Below are 14,988 nucleotides of genomic sequence, written 5' to 3' on the forward strand. Positions count from 1 at the left end.
GATCAGGCTCACCTGAGCTATCCAGACCAGGTCATACCTGTATCTATGGTTGTGGAGAGTGCCCTCAAGTCACAGCAGACTTATGGTGACCATTGGTGGGGTTTTCATGGCAAGAGAGTAACAGAGGTGGTTTGCCATTGCCTGCCTCTGCCTCTTCGTTGGAGGTCATCCCATCCGCCAAGGCTGACCCTGCTTAGCTTCTGAGATCTGATGAGATCAGGCTCACCTGGGCTATCCAAGTCAGGGCACATTACAATGTACTCATAATGTATTCTTTCTCTCTATGGGCCTAAAGAAGCCGAGGAATGAAGCACTTCCCAGTCAGAAGGAACGCTGGAGGAAAGAGTTAACTCTTCCTTCCCCAAAGCCATGGCTCTGCATCCATTTTTTTGCTTTGTTTGTTTGTGTGTGTGTGGGGGGGGGTTGTTGTTGCAGCTTAGTTACATTTGGTGTAGTGGTTAAGAGTGGCAGGACTCTAATCCAGAGAGCTGGGTTTGATTCCCCACTTCTCCACTTGAAGCCAGCTGGGTGACCTTGGTTAAGTCACAGCTCTTTCAGAGCTCCAGTTTCAGACTGGAGAGGTGAAATTGACAGAGCCTTCCAGGAGGAGAAGGTGAAATTAACAAACCCTCTGAGGAGTGATCTCTGCCAGCTCTGACTTTTTAAACTATGCTCCCTGGCTAACAATGCGTCTACCTACACTTGATGAACATGTGCCAAGACTTCTTATGTAGAGTGACTCCAAGCAGAAGGACGATAGCTTGAAATGGACACAGTGAACTTGTCCAGAAAGTCAGCAAATGGGGCAAGAAGACAATAGTGGCCAGGGAGAAAAAGACTGATTCAACAGGGGTGTTCCAAAGCTACGCTGGGCAGGTTACAAGTTGGAACGGGAATTCAACATGTAAATAATGGCATTCAGCAGACTCGAGCCAGGGCTGGATTTCAAGCTGCGTAGACACACAGTTACATTTTGCCTCTCGCCGTCAGCCTTTGACATTCTCAAATGGTGAATGTGTTGGAGCGGGGAGGAGATTTGGCATTTTTAACATTCTGGGCGCTGCCACAACTTAACTAGCTTTGGGCTCTGACAGCGGTAAAAGATTCCCTGGCACACGCAACAACTTTCAGACACCAAACTTTGTGCAGACAAAGAACAGCCAACCAAGCCTGCGCTGTCAACACTTTGAAGGACAAAAATTAGAATGTCGCAACTTTCTAAGAGCATTCAGTCTTTGTGGTTGAGAATGTGAGCCCAGCAGCAAAGCCACCCAAGCCCCTTCCATCTGTTTCCCGGCCACAGAGTTCTCTCCCCTCAATACAACCCCTCCTTGTCACAGGAATGAAACAGTCTGTTAACCTCGAGTTGTTATTTTTAATGAAAAAAAATTCAGATTGTTATGTATGGTGACCTAGAGTTAGCAAGGCGCAACCCCAACGCTCCCACTGCACCCGTTAAAGGTTGATGTTGGCGCGAGTTTCAGTTGACAAGGAAGCGATTCCTCACAAATATTATGATGGGATTGTCATGTTGTAGCCCATGCGGAGTGATATATGGAGCGGTCATCAAACTGTTCAGCCAGGCCTGGTCTCTGCAAGACGTCCCCCTCCTTCTCTCTCTCTGTAGCCCAAGAAGATCGATTCAGCACATGCCACGGGATTCCCAGAAGCTATTCCGAGGGGTACCTGGAGATCGTTTGAGAGGTGGGATGAGGGCCTGTGTGCAAACCACAAACAGGTCTTGTCCCATGGCGTGTAATGACCCATTACCTTTTGTGCTAAATCAGGAGTCTCAAAGGAATGCATCTGGATTGGATATGAACTTCCAAGATAACATTCTCTGTTGGCAAATTCCACAGAAGCAGCAGCAAAAACATCCGAGAGTCTATGACACCTTAAGAGTTTATTGTGGTACCAGTTAAGTACTGTGAGTTGAAAAGTGGGGGAAATGTGGTATTTAAACTTGAAAATCTTTCTATGTGAAAGGCAGGCCGTATTGGCGATGATGCACTTTTTATCCTGGTGCGCCTGCGTAGGAACACCAGGATAAAAACTGAGTAATCAATATGGCCTCCAGGGGGCAGTGCCACAGCGAGAAGGCCAGGCGAGCTGGCCCGTCCCGCCACAGGCCACCATGGCAAGCCCAGCATTCCTGCGCTCCGTTTTCTAGGGCCCGTTTCTTTTTAAACAGGCTCTGTTGCTAGTAAATACATAAATATAAAACACAGAAACAGCCATGGGGGAGACAACAGAATCCTACCAGGTATGGCCTTGCCCTGTCGCTCTATCAGATTACGTAAATAACGTGGTCTGTAAAACTGAGGTTCAAATCCACCCTCTCCTCTGCCAGAAACCTTATTAAGGATGCTATGAATTTCACGTGAACAATTCAGCAGTCGAATACACCATGCTTGACAACCACAACCACTGGGGAGCCGAGCCTTGGATTAGTTCAGTTGACTGCCGCCTGTGTCGAACAGCGGTCAGACAGCTTCACGTCTGTGCAGCAGCTTCAGAGGCAGAAATTCATTTCACTGTGGCAGTGAAGTTTCATTTCCTTGCCTTGCAGAGGCTCTTACACCTGTGTAGGAGGTGAAATCAGTACTCCACCATGATCGCATAACTCAGTGATATGGGAGGGGAACTATCACTAAGGTTGTGTGAAAATGCATGTGCATGAGAATAACCTTAGAAACGGTGTAGTGTAGTGGTTAGAGTGTCAGACTAAGATCTGGGAGACCCAGGTTTGAATTCCCGTTCTGCCTTGGAAGCTTCCTGAGTGACCTTGGGATGGTTGCACACTCTCAGCCTAACCTACCTCACAGGGTTGTTGTGAGGATAAAATGGAGGAGAAAGACGCAAGGTTCTTTGAGTCCATATTGGGAAGAAAGGTGAGGTATAAATAAAATAGGAAAACAAATAAAAACCAAATGGTAACACTTGTTTAAAAACACAGAGGGTTTATTTAGAATCGCTGACTGACTTGGTTGATTTGCTCCCTATCTATTTGTACGGTTGGCTGCCGAATGGCATGAAACATTGACAGGTTTGTGAGACAAGGTTGCCAGGTCCAGGTCAGGAAATTCCTGGAGATTTTGGGGGTGAATCCTGGAGAGGGTAAGACTTAGGGAGGGGAGGGGCCTCAGAATGGTATAATACCATAGAGTCAAAAGCAGCCATTTTCTTCAGGGGAACTGATCTCTGTCGCCTGGAGATCCATTGTAATTCCAGGAGATCTCCAATCACCACCTGGAGGACTGTGGAAAACTAGAGCTCTCATTAGGCTGTGTGAAAACATGCATGCATGAGACAGCCAATTGCACTATACTGCACTGTGTGAGCATGCAAAAAGTATCATAACTAACCGGTTCAAATTACTTATGAACAAATGCTGAAAAACTGGCTCCCTGTTCAAAACTAGTGAACAGAACATGAGGCAAACTGACAAGTGTTCAATGATCCCTAAAGCTGATGGAGTACGGCTGATAGCGGCAGGCCTCTCACCAGCAGCCCTCTTTTCCCACCACCATGCCAAACAATGATGGGGAAACGATTTTTAAAAAAACATCTGCAGTATCTGCACTGCTACCAGTCTGCACTGAAACCCAGAAGTGATGTACAGTTGCTCTAGGAATTGCCAGAAACTCTATGGTAAAACCAGCGTTTCTGACAATTCCTACAGCTACCCTAAGTCACGTCTTAGTTTTCCCCTGGAAGTGATATAGTGGTGCGTAGGACGTTGTTCCTACCTCATGTCCCTGCCTCTGAATCTCCCACCAGTTCCCAAGCACAGCCTGGCCACCTTATGACTGAATGACTTTGACCCACTCATTGCCTCTTATCTAACCTACCTTGCTGGGTTATTGTGAACATAAAAGACCAAGTAGGGAGCCATGACAGCCATCTCGAGCTCTTTAGAGGAAGTAAAATATCAAACTGCAATAAATAGTATGTCTTTGCAGCCCTAGCAGGGTCAGCAAAGGCCGAGAAGTGGGCGGTGGAGGTTCTAAAGTGGTACATTTTGATTTGAAACTACCAGCCCTGTCCTTTGACCGCAGGCTTCCAGCTAATTAATTAAACGGTCATTAGGGACTGTAACATCTCTGTGCATATGATCTGCAACAGGAACATCTGTTACTTCACATGAACTCGAGCGCAACGTGATGATCTCCGACAGAGAGGTGGATTTCACACTGGGCGAGGCGGGAGGGCGCCTGGAGATTTATCTGGGTGGAGAAGTCCTGTGGTCGGCATCCAGTAGAACTACTTTGAACTACAAGAGCAACCGCACAGCCCTCTTCATGATCAGAAACCTTTGACATCTTGAAAAGTGATTTTGGTGAACCGGTGTGTAAATCTTCCTTTGGGGAACCGTCAGGGAAGGTGTACATTTCCTCTGGAGTTTTTGGAAATATCTATATATCTTTTCTTTCACGAGCCAACGACAGTGCGACAAGAAAGGGAAGATTTTAGGAGGGCCCAAGACATACAAATGAGGTTATGCACACAGAAGGGAAAGAGGACTAGAATAATCTGGAAAAGTTTCCTTCGTTGAACGGAATGCTTTATTGGCTGCATATTTATATGCTAAATATATTCTAAGAAACGTGTTCACAGAGAAAATCCGAGCATTTCCAGAGGATGATCCCTGATTCCTGATGGTCAAATGTTAATAGTGGCCTCATCACAACTTTATTTGAAACTTGCCGTTGTGGCCACCTTTCCTAAGATAGTAAGTTTTAATACAAGAAGAGTAGCCGTATTTGTCTGTAGCAGTAGAAAAGAGCAAGAGTCCGGTAGCACCTGTAAGACTAACAAGATTTGTCATAGGACATGAGCTTTCATTTAAAAGATTTTTATTGGGTGAGTAATAAAAGACAGAAAAAAAAATACAATTTTTCAATTAGTCCCCTTGTTTTCTTATTCCCCCCCTTTCCCCTCCCCCCCCTTATGGGACGTGAAGGGGGAGTTATGGGAGATAGATAATTATTAACTGAGTAATTAGAGAGGAGATATTGATCTTTACAAGAAATATAGATAAGCTAGAAATGTAATCTATGGTTTAGAAATGTATTTTACTATGGAAAGCATTTAAAGAAGGTAATTAAGGTTATAAGAATTAATTATAGAAGTTAAATAGAGATATTAGATGTAGAGGTAGACAGCGGGTTGGAAAACTGGTGGGAGGACATGAGCTTTCATGAGTCACAGCTCACTTCTTCAGATACGTATCTGAAGAAGTGAGCTGTGTGACTCACAAAAGCTCACACCCTACCGCGAATGTTATAAGTTTTGATACAGGTGAGCTCACCTGGGAATTGCATTTGTGTTCTAAGCATCTCTGATCTAGTCTAGCATCCTGTTTCACACAGTGGTGAACTAGATAGCCCTGAGGAGTGTGCAAACAACAAAGAGGCCATAGCCTCCCTGTTTTGTCCCCTCACAACAGCAATGGGATGATTGTTGTCATTTCTTGTGCCTTGCCTTCCAGTACTACTCTAAGTTCCACAGCAGACTCTGTTCCACTGGTAAATATGTAGCACCTTTAAGATTAACCAACTTACTTGTAGCATAAGCTTTTGAGAACCACAGCTGACAGCTTTTCTTCGTCAGATGCTCTGACGAAGAGAGCTGTGGTTCTCGAAAGCTTATGCTACAAATAAGCTGATTAGTCTTAAAGGTACTACTGGACTCTTTACTATTTTGCAACTACAGACTAACATGGCTCATTCCTCTGGATCTATGACTGGTAAATATGGCGGCTGAGCCAGCCACGCCAGATGTGTGGCCCTTTTCCTGTGGCTTGGAGCTATCTCCCCTTGTTCTGAAGCCACGGTGGCACTTTGGTGGAAAGGGGTGGGACCCCCAATTTTGGGGTGGCTGGTGGGACAAAGAGGGAGTAAGGCTTCGGCTTTGGATGTCCTGCTACATGTGACAACTACATATGTGGTAGGTGCCCAGAGGTCAGAGACTGATAGAAACAGCTTTGTGCAGCATCTTAACATCATTTCCAGGTAAGTACCCAGTAATAGCCACCTTTCTGAGTAGATATAAATCACCTGCAAACATCTCCTCCACATGTATTGTTGAAGGCTTTCACGGCCGGAGGACGATGGTTGTTGTGGGTTTTCCGGGCTGTATTGCCGTGGTCTTGGCATTGTAGTTCCTGACGTTTCGCCAGCAGCTGTGGCTGGCAACTTCAGAGGTGTAGCACCAAAACTGTGACACTGAGAGATCCTGTCTTTCGGTGCTACACCTCTGAAGATGCCAGCCACAGCTGCTGGCGAAACGTCAGGAACTACAATGCCAAGACCACAGCAATACAGCCCGGAAAACCCACAACAACCATCGTTCTCCGGCCATGAAAGCCTTCGACAATATACCCAGTAATAGCATCAACACTTTGTGGGATGCTCTAGAAATTTTCCCCATCTCTATGAAACTCCTAGAGCATTGCATGAAACGGTGACATCACTTTCAGATACTGCTCGGAAGTGACATCACGCAATACCCCCACCCTTTTGCTCCCGCGGCTCCTTTGAGCAACGGCTGGTGTCAGAGTCAGGGGCAAGAGGTCGCCCACCAATTTTGGGCAACAGGTGCCTCTCCCAACCTTATTAATAACGGACTATTAATAGCCACCTGCTTTAGCAGGAATTGAAGACAATCAGCCGTTCCCCTTTCTTTAAAACACAGAGTTCTTTAAATGTCATCTCCTCTGCAAAAGTTTCCTTTCACAGCTGGGTTCATGAGAACTGGCCGGGGCAAACGCCCAGAGCGATTCCATCGGCTGATTAATTACGTACTTAATGGTCGACTGTTTCAGACAATGTGCAGGAATGGGGAACTTTCTGAATCACGGCCCTGAGAACCGGCTGAACAATAACACAAGGAGATCGCTTTATTAAACGATTGCCATTAAATCAACCCTGTCGGGCGGGGCGCTTTCACCTTTCGCATGCAAGCCGAAATCATTTTTCTCTCTTCGTTCTCCCTTTTATGGAGATTGCACCAGTGGGAGGCTGTTTTTTTAAAAAGGGGTGGTTGGTGGTTAGATAAAGATATGCAAGAGAGACAGTTGCAACTGTGATAGAAGTTAGACATACCACTGCCTAGAGGATTCGGGGAACTAATAGCCGCGGGTGGATATGGCTGCTTTTGCCCTGCTTATGAATGCTTCTGTGACATTTTGCTGGCGGCGGCCCAGATCAGAAAGTCAACCAAAGAGAAAATATTTCTCCTTGCAAGTCTCCCGCGCATATGAGTTTTCCCATTTTTGGCTGCACCAAGTGAGGTATCTGAGAGGTCATAGCTGCATCAGAAGGACAGGCACAAGGGCTTAGGCCTCTCATTTACCTGTCTGGGGTGGGGGTTCACCTGGCTCCAGCGCCAATTTCTCACTCCCAAGGAACTGAGAAAAAAGGGCCTCTACATGAGCAACACTCTAGGAATTTTCCCAGTCTCTATGGTAAAAACCAGAGATTAGGGGAGGCAGCCTAGAGCACCACCTGGAAGTGACATCACATTCTCTTCAAACACCATCCCTAATCTCGCTCCTGTCTGTTAGAAATGGTCCTATTTCATTGGGTGGCAGAGTTACCTAGTCAGAAGAATTTTCCCCAATGGCAGTAATTAATCCTCGGGCAATTAAAGTGCAGAAAAATAAAACTGACAGTTTATTGAGGTAAAAGTGCCATTCACATCAATATAAAAGAAAGAGCCCTACAGCTCAATCCTAAAACGTGAGACAGCACCATCGCTTGCGCATGGATATAAATGTGGCGCCACTCCACTCCTCCCTATGGACTTTTGCTGGACAGTCCTGCTGGCGGATGAGCTCAGTGAAGCGAGGCGCAGCTGCTGCCAAGAGCACTCGCCCGCCATTCCCCTGACAACCCTGCCCACACCAGCCAATGGCTGCACCGTTCCCCTGACAGGCGGACGAGGGGCAAGCAGAGGCACAGCCAATGGGGAGGGCACGATCCCCGCTGCTCACCAACACCCCCTCCCCCCGGTCTGGGAGCAGACATCCCTGCCAGGGACAGGGGGCAAAGGTAACACTGAAGGTGCGGATTGGACACCCACCCTCTTGCCCATCCAGCCCCCATTTCTGATGAGGGCCTGGCCGGTGGCTGCAGCTTGGCATGCCAGCAAATCCCCTCACCACCACCACCACCACCACCACCACAAGAAACAGGTTCCCCTTCCCTGAAAAGTAGGGCCAGATAGTAGGGGACTGATCTCTGTTTCCTGGAGATCAGTTGTAAGTCTGGGAGATCTCCAGCTACCACCTGGAGACTGGCAACCCTAATTAGCCCCCAGGTTCCAGAAAGGCAGGTGGGGGGGGGGAAGTGAGTTCTTCAATGAGTGACAGGAATGCCCACTGGAAACCACGTGGGAGGCCAGAAGGCCAATTGGAAGCGAGGGGAATGAAAAACACCCACGAACTAGCAGGGACGCCACTGGAACATATCACTGCATCTCTACGATGCAAGAAGATGGGTTGGACCTCGACAGCCATGCTCCAGTCCTGGGGTGATGCCTCCCCAGCGTGGACTGACAGCCCCTCCCCATGCCAGATTTCCCAAGTCCATCCCTGCTTCTGCAAACGGCGAAAAGGAGGGGGATGCCCAGAGATTCTAAGATGTAACTCCGCATCCCCCACCCCCTGGCAGCGATTTCCCGCATGCAGCGACCATCTTCCTGGCTTATCAGACGCCAGCAGCTCAGACTATCAGAGAATGAAAGTCCTCAGTGCCCCCCGCAGACATTCATGGGCCACACCCCACTGCCTGAAGTTACATTGAGGGGAGGAAGGGGGCAAGGAAGCTGGACGGGGCACCACTTGACACCTGCCCCTCTTGGCAGCAGAGCCCAGCCCTCCATCCCAGCTCTGAGCTGGAAAACATTTGCGAGGAAGTGTGAGAGGACGTTCCGACGGGGAGTTGGGGGGCAGCTACTGGCAATGTCAGACAAGCATGCAAACACAGCAGTTTGTTGTTTTTCAACACATCTTATTAAACTGGAAAAAGTGCCCATGTCCCTCGGCTGGAAAGGGAGCCAAGGCAGTTTGTGCTGCCCTCGTTCTGTGCTCCCAGGGGCGACGCTGAGATGCGGACTGCCTTTGGAAACTGCTCGCTGCTGAAACAGACATGCTCTGTCATCTCCTGGACGAGTCACGACGTGCCTGCCAGGGAAAGAGCCACATGTGCTGCAAGTAACCCAGCCCGGTCCGTGGCCGAGGCCAAGCCCACTCTGCAACATCTGGGAAGATGCGCATAATAGAGAGCAGCAACGGCAGCCCCACAGGCCAGATGATGCGTAGCCCTCTGGCGAGGAAGCGCTCTGCCTCGGGATGGTTTTATCCTGTAAGGGAGAAAGTCAACAGGTAGTTACGAACACCCGGTCAATTTGACCTGTGGCCACACTTCCTCCTCTACCAGGAGGGTCTCCAGCTGAGGGAGTCTGAACAGAGCACCCAGAGGGGTAGCCAGCAGCCCCCCCCCCCATGGCTGTGTCAAGAGTAGTCTTCTGGGCAACTGCCTATAGGGTAGGCAGAGGCTGCCACCACCACCCCCTCCAAGCCTCACCTGAAGAGGCTAGCGGTCAGGCAAGTTCAGGTGGGGGGCAGTGAGCCGGGTTAGCCACTGCCCCATCTCCTTCTTACCTGTCAGTGCTCCCTCACTCCTTACCAAGTTGGAACTTCAGAGTCAGATAACCTGCAAGGAGACTTGAGTGGTTACTGTTAGATAGCCAGACATTCTGGACTTTGCCCTTCTTCCCTTGAGCGAGTGCAATGTTCTCCCATTTCCCCCACGAGTTCCCCCAGTGCACTCATGGCTCACCACAGTGAGTACCCACTCTCCCGCCTCGTGCACAAAGTCCCCACAGCAGGAGGCTGATGGGTAGTGCCTCCAGCTGGGCGAGCCCCCCTCCCCACACCCAATCACCTATGTGCTTTTATTACCTATATGCAATTGTATGCCAATACTATGCAACCCTGGAAGCACATGCAGATTGGCCCCGGGGTAGTTCCCATCCTGTAATACCTGAGAATGACATAGGGTTGCATGGTATTGGCATACAATTGCATACAGGTAATAAAAGCACATCAATTGTTCCAGTCCATCAAATCCATTTCCATCACTATGCTCCTTTGGGCTGCGGGGGTGGGGCTGGGCGCCGGGAGAGGGGCCCGAGTTTTCACCGTTCAATGGGCACCTATGGGCTATGCCTCCTTTTTTTGTGGCGTGACTTTCCGCTGCTGTAGGGGGCGTTCCCAGGCCTGGAGTAGCTTTGGAAGCAGACTAACTCACAGCTCGCCCCTGCCCCGCCCCCTCCCACGCTGGCGTGGGAACTTACGCTGCACTTACACCTCCGCTCAGCCATCAAGCATGCCTGCTGGTGGTAACCCATCTACAGTAGTGTGCCTCGGGTGAGCACCAGCGGAAAGGGGTTTACATCGATGTAAGAGCCATTTACACCAATGCAAGCCTTAGTTCTCTCCCTGTGCACTTCCCACCCACCCCTCTTAGGATTGAGCTGCCCGTCTAAAGCATTACTTTCCCTATACCACAGCCAACTATTTCAGCATTGTGGCTGCAAGCGGATATATAGATGAGGCCTTCATGGTAGGAGCTCTGAAATGGTACATCCTTCCCCTTTGAAGGCTATGAGGCAAGACAGAGAGAGAAGGAGTCAGAAGGCATTCCCACCTTAAACAAAGACAGCCAGCTTACTTACCAAAAGAGTAACACATACACACATGCAGACATGCAGCACCCCCCCACACACCCAATGCCCAAGGCATCCTGAGTCACCCATCATAATGACAAGAAAATGCTCTGAAATTCTATCTTGTCTACAATTTAATTGATCGAGGATTAATTACTGCACTTTGGGGGAAATGTTTCTGACTGGGTAGCTCTGCTACCAAGCAAAATGTAACCATTTCTAATACAGTCAAGGTGGCAGACATTAGTGAGCTATAGAGCTAGGATAAAAAAACACCCAAGAGCAGAGGCTCCTTTGCAGCAAGACAGCATAGCCTAGAAACTGTTATAAAGGTCTTGAAGATGTTTCCTTGCCGGTGTAGCTGATTCTCCTGAATTTCCAGCCTTTGATCAGAGCTGAGAGGCAGCATGTATTTTTGACTGATATTTTGTCAACCTCGGGTTCAGTATCTGCTGTGGCCTGGAGTCATGTGATCGAGAAGACCACCAAGTGATGAAAACGACATATTATTGTTCAGCAAAACATCCTGTTATTCATTTGTTCATTCGTTCGTTCATTCATTTGTTCGTTTGTTCGTTTATAGTCTGTTTTTCTCACTGAGACTCATGGCAGATTACACAGCATGAGTCAGTACAGTCAATTTCAAGGACATTTGCAAATTTGCAATGATTTAATACCAGCAGAAATCCAATACAGAGCTGAAGAAATGCTGAAACGGAGCATAAGTGATTCTAAGACTGACATGTTCAACGACGTAGAAAGACCTGAAATGACCTCCCATTCATGAGATAATGCCTTTTAGCACAAAGGGGGGGCAGGTCTGAACAAGAGTGAGGTGTTCATCCTATTTATGAGCAGCAATGTCCATACTCCCCCCGGCAATTCAATCACAATTTCCCCCTCCTTCCTTCCCATGACACCAGAGTGAGGGCAAAAAAAAAAAATGTCCTTGCTCTGGTTTGACTTCATGGACAGCCACACACGGCCAATCAGGATTGTCTTTATGATGACATCTGAAGCCAAATCAGAAAGGGGGCAATGCTGTGCAATAATCTTGTGCAATGGAAGTGGGCCAGGATGGGTGGCGATTGCACAAAGCTTCCACTGTGCCTGCCCTATAGCCAGGAGGTCAAAGGGCTGAGGAAAAGGAAAGCGGGGACTATATAACAGCTTCTCACCTAAAGCCCCTTTTGCGCTGAAAAAATTCACCATAGAACATTTGGCTCAGCTCTGTCACTGACACAAGTTGACCAAATTGGGTCTGGGAGGAGGTTCTGTTCTGGAAGAAGCAGAACTTCTTGCCCTGCCACATGGAGAACACCCCACTCAAACCCGCATGAACGACAAGAGGATTGGTAACAGAAAGCTGAATATTAATTTTCCGAGTGACTGCAAACTCAGTTTTGCTTACTGTTTGATTGCGTACAATTTGGGGAAGAACCCGGCCTACTTTATGAAGTCAACTGAAAATGTTTTAAGATAAGACATAAATTCAATAAATAAGCTTGCATACAAGTCTGGGCTGGGAGCTGGGAGTGGCTGTGGACTAGAGATGGGCATGAACAGCAATACGAACTTTAAAAAACCCACGAACAGCCCAATCTGCTGTTCGCAAACAAGCTGTTCGTGAGGCCCCATTCTAAACGAACAGGTGGTCGTTGCAAGCCTCGTTTGTTGCTGTTTGTCAAGCCAGACAGTCTGGCACCTGCAATCAATTCCCTTGGCAACTCAGGCAGGGATTGTCTGAACTCTGTCTGAACTCCTGCTGTTGCCCTGGAAACCCCAATCTAAGCCCAGTTTAGCTTGATAGGCAGGTCTTCCTTCCAAGTGCGGACTGGAGCTCCAAATTTGTTACAAGAGGAAAAGACCAGGAGGGAGGGGTGCTCCCAGCTCTGGCTCTCAGGGAGAGACAGCTGCTGTTAGAGAGACAGGGTGAGTGCATTGGAGCTTGAATTTTCTTTGTGTGTGGTGGGATAGGGATCTACCTCTTCAGGTTCCAGGGCTGCTGCCAGGCTCTGGGGCCAAGCTATTATTTATTACTGGTGCCTTTCCTGCTGCCTGCTCAGGTAGGGTTTCTGGGAGCGGTGCAGTAGGGATCTTGTTGGCTGGAGGAGAGCCTGCTGGCCCCCACGAATAATGAACAATGAACATATTCGTGACAGGATCATGTTCGTCAGTGTTCGTTGTTCGTTGTTCATTATTTGTGGATGGCAATGAACAATGAACTCCATGTTCGGGGGGGTTTCTATTCATTCCCATACATACATATATCTTTATTGCTCCAGCACAGCCATAGCAAATAACAAGGAAATTACAAAATTATTAATACAAATTACTACATCATAAATTTAAACCAAGTTCATTCCCATGTCTACTGTGGACCTCTGTCCAGTGAACGGTCAACAGCATGGTCAGATTTTTGCTACATATTGCGAGAATCAGCCCTGGTTTTCATGACCGTCTCAGTCGAAACAACACTGGATATGCAAGTTCCATTGCTGGGGCTTCCAACTTGCCCTTTGGCACTAAAAAAATAAGGGGAGGGGTGATGAATGGGTTCAAGTGAAAAGCAGGTTTAACTTTTCAGAGTTTTGCTATTATTCCTGTTTTCAGAGGGAGTTTAGAAAGAGACTGCTGAATTACAACTGATAACAAAGCTCAATACAATGCATCTGCCTGGACTGAATCAAGACCTAGGCTTTCTGTCTCATTACCAATGTTATTTTCTCCACCCCTCTGCATATCCCGCCCTATTCAATCACACCTGCTATTGTCATTCACTTGCTATTGTCATTCAGCTTCTGAAATCACTCCACTCTCCAAGATATAAGGACAGATGGACTCACATTCTAGCTCTGAAGAAGTGAGCTGTGACTCACAAAAGCTCATACCCTCTCACAAATTTTGTTAGTCTTATTGGTGCTACTGGACTCTTGCTCTTTTCTATTTCTCCAGCTGATATCCTGCCCAGCTTTTTCTTTAACCTATCAGGAGAAAAGACTAACAACCAGGGGTCTATCTTTTCCCCTTTATTACTAAAGCTAAAAGCAACCCAGAAGGACAATTTCAGTTAACAAAAGGGTCACAGAGGAAGGTATAAGCACCCCCCCCCATGCTTCAATTGGGTTCTATATCCCTCCTCCTCAACCATTGATGCAAAAAAATGTGTTACGAGTTGCATACGTAAAACTCTAATATCATGTATTGCTTGACCCTAAGAAACCATCTGAAGGGAGGCAATGCCCGCCCCCTTCACCCAGCCAGGACCAGGCAAGGAGCAGGTGGCAATGCCCGCACCCCTTCACTCGGCTGGGATCAGGCACCCATGCCCACCCCCCTGCCTTCATCTGACAGGGATCAGCCTTGGAGCAGGTGGCAATGACCACCCCCCTTCACCCAACCGGGATCAGCCGCAGAGCAGGAGGAAATGCCCACCCCCCCTCACCCAGCCATGATCAGGCAAGGAGCAGGTGGCAATGCCCACACCCCTTCACTCAGCTGAGATCAGGCGCCCATGCCTGCCTTCATCTGGCAGGGATCAGGGATGGAGGAGGGGGGAATGCTTGCCTGCCCACCCACCCCTTTCTAGAGCCTGCTGTATTTTCCCCCCACAATGGGCTTTGTTGCTAGTCTAAATATTTAACATCCTGTCTGAGTCATCTAAAGGGCATGGGGTTGTTTTCTGCTGCCCCAGAAGGTCGGACCAGATCCAACAGGTTGAAATTAAAACAAAAAGAGTTTTCAGCTAAACATTAGGAAGAACTTCCTGACAGTTAGAGCGGTCCCTCAGCGGAACAGGCTTCCTCGGGAGGTGGTGGGCTCTCCTTCTTTGGAGGTTTTAAAGCAGAGGCTAGATGGCCATCTGACAGCAATGCTGATTCTCTGAACCTGGGCAGAGCATGAGAAGGAGGGCAGGAAGGGTTACATCAGGGCTTAGTTCTCGTGGCCTCTTCTTGCATGCCCAGGGTAATGCTGATCGCCGCAATATTCCCCAGACCAGTTTGGCTAGGGATCCTGACAGTGTTTTGCCATCTTCTGGGCTTGGAGGAAGGGTCACCGGATGTGTGTGGTGGGGAGGTAACTGAATTTCCTGTGTTGTGCAGGGGGTTGGACTAGATGACCTTGGAGGTCCCTTCCAACCCTATGATTCTATAAAGATGACTTAAAAGAATTTGCATCATACAAATATCCCTCCCACCTTTATGTCATTGTAATCCATTCCACATTCCTGGCTGGCAATCCTTCCTTTTCAAT

This window comes from Eublepharis macularius, chromosome 3 (genome assembly GCF_028583425.1).
Source record: "Eublepharis macularius isolate TG4126 chromosome 3, MPM_Emac_v1.0, whole genome shotgun sequence".
Classification (NCBI taxonomy): Eukaryota; Metazoa; Chordata; class Lepidosauria; order Squamata; family Eublepharidae; genus Eublepharis; species Eublepharis macularius.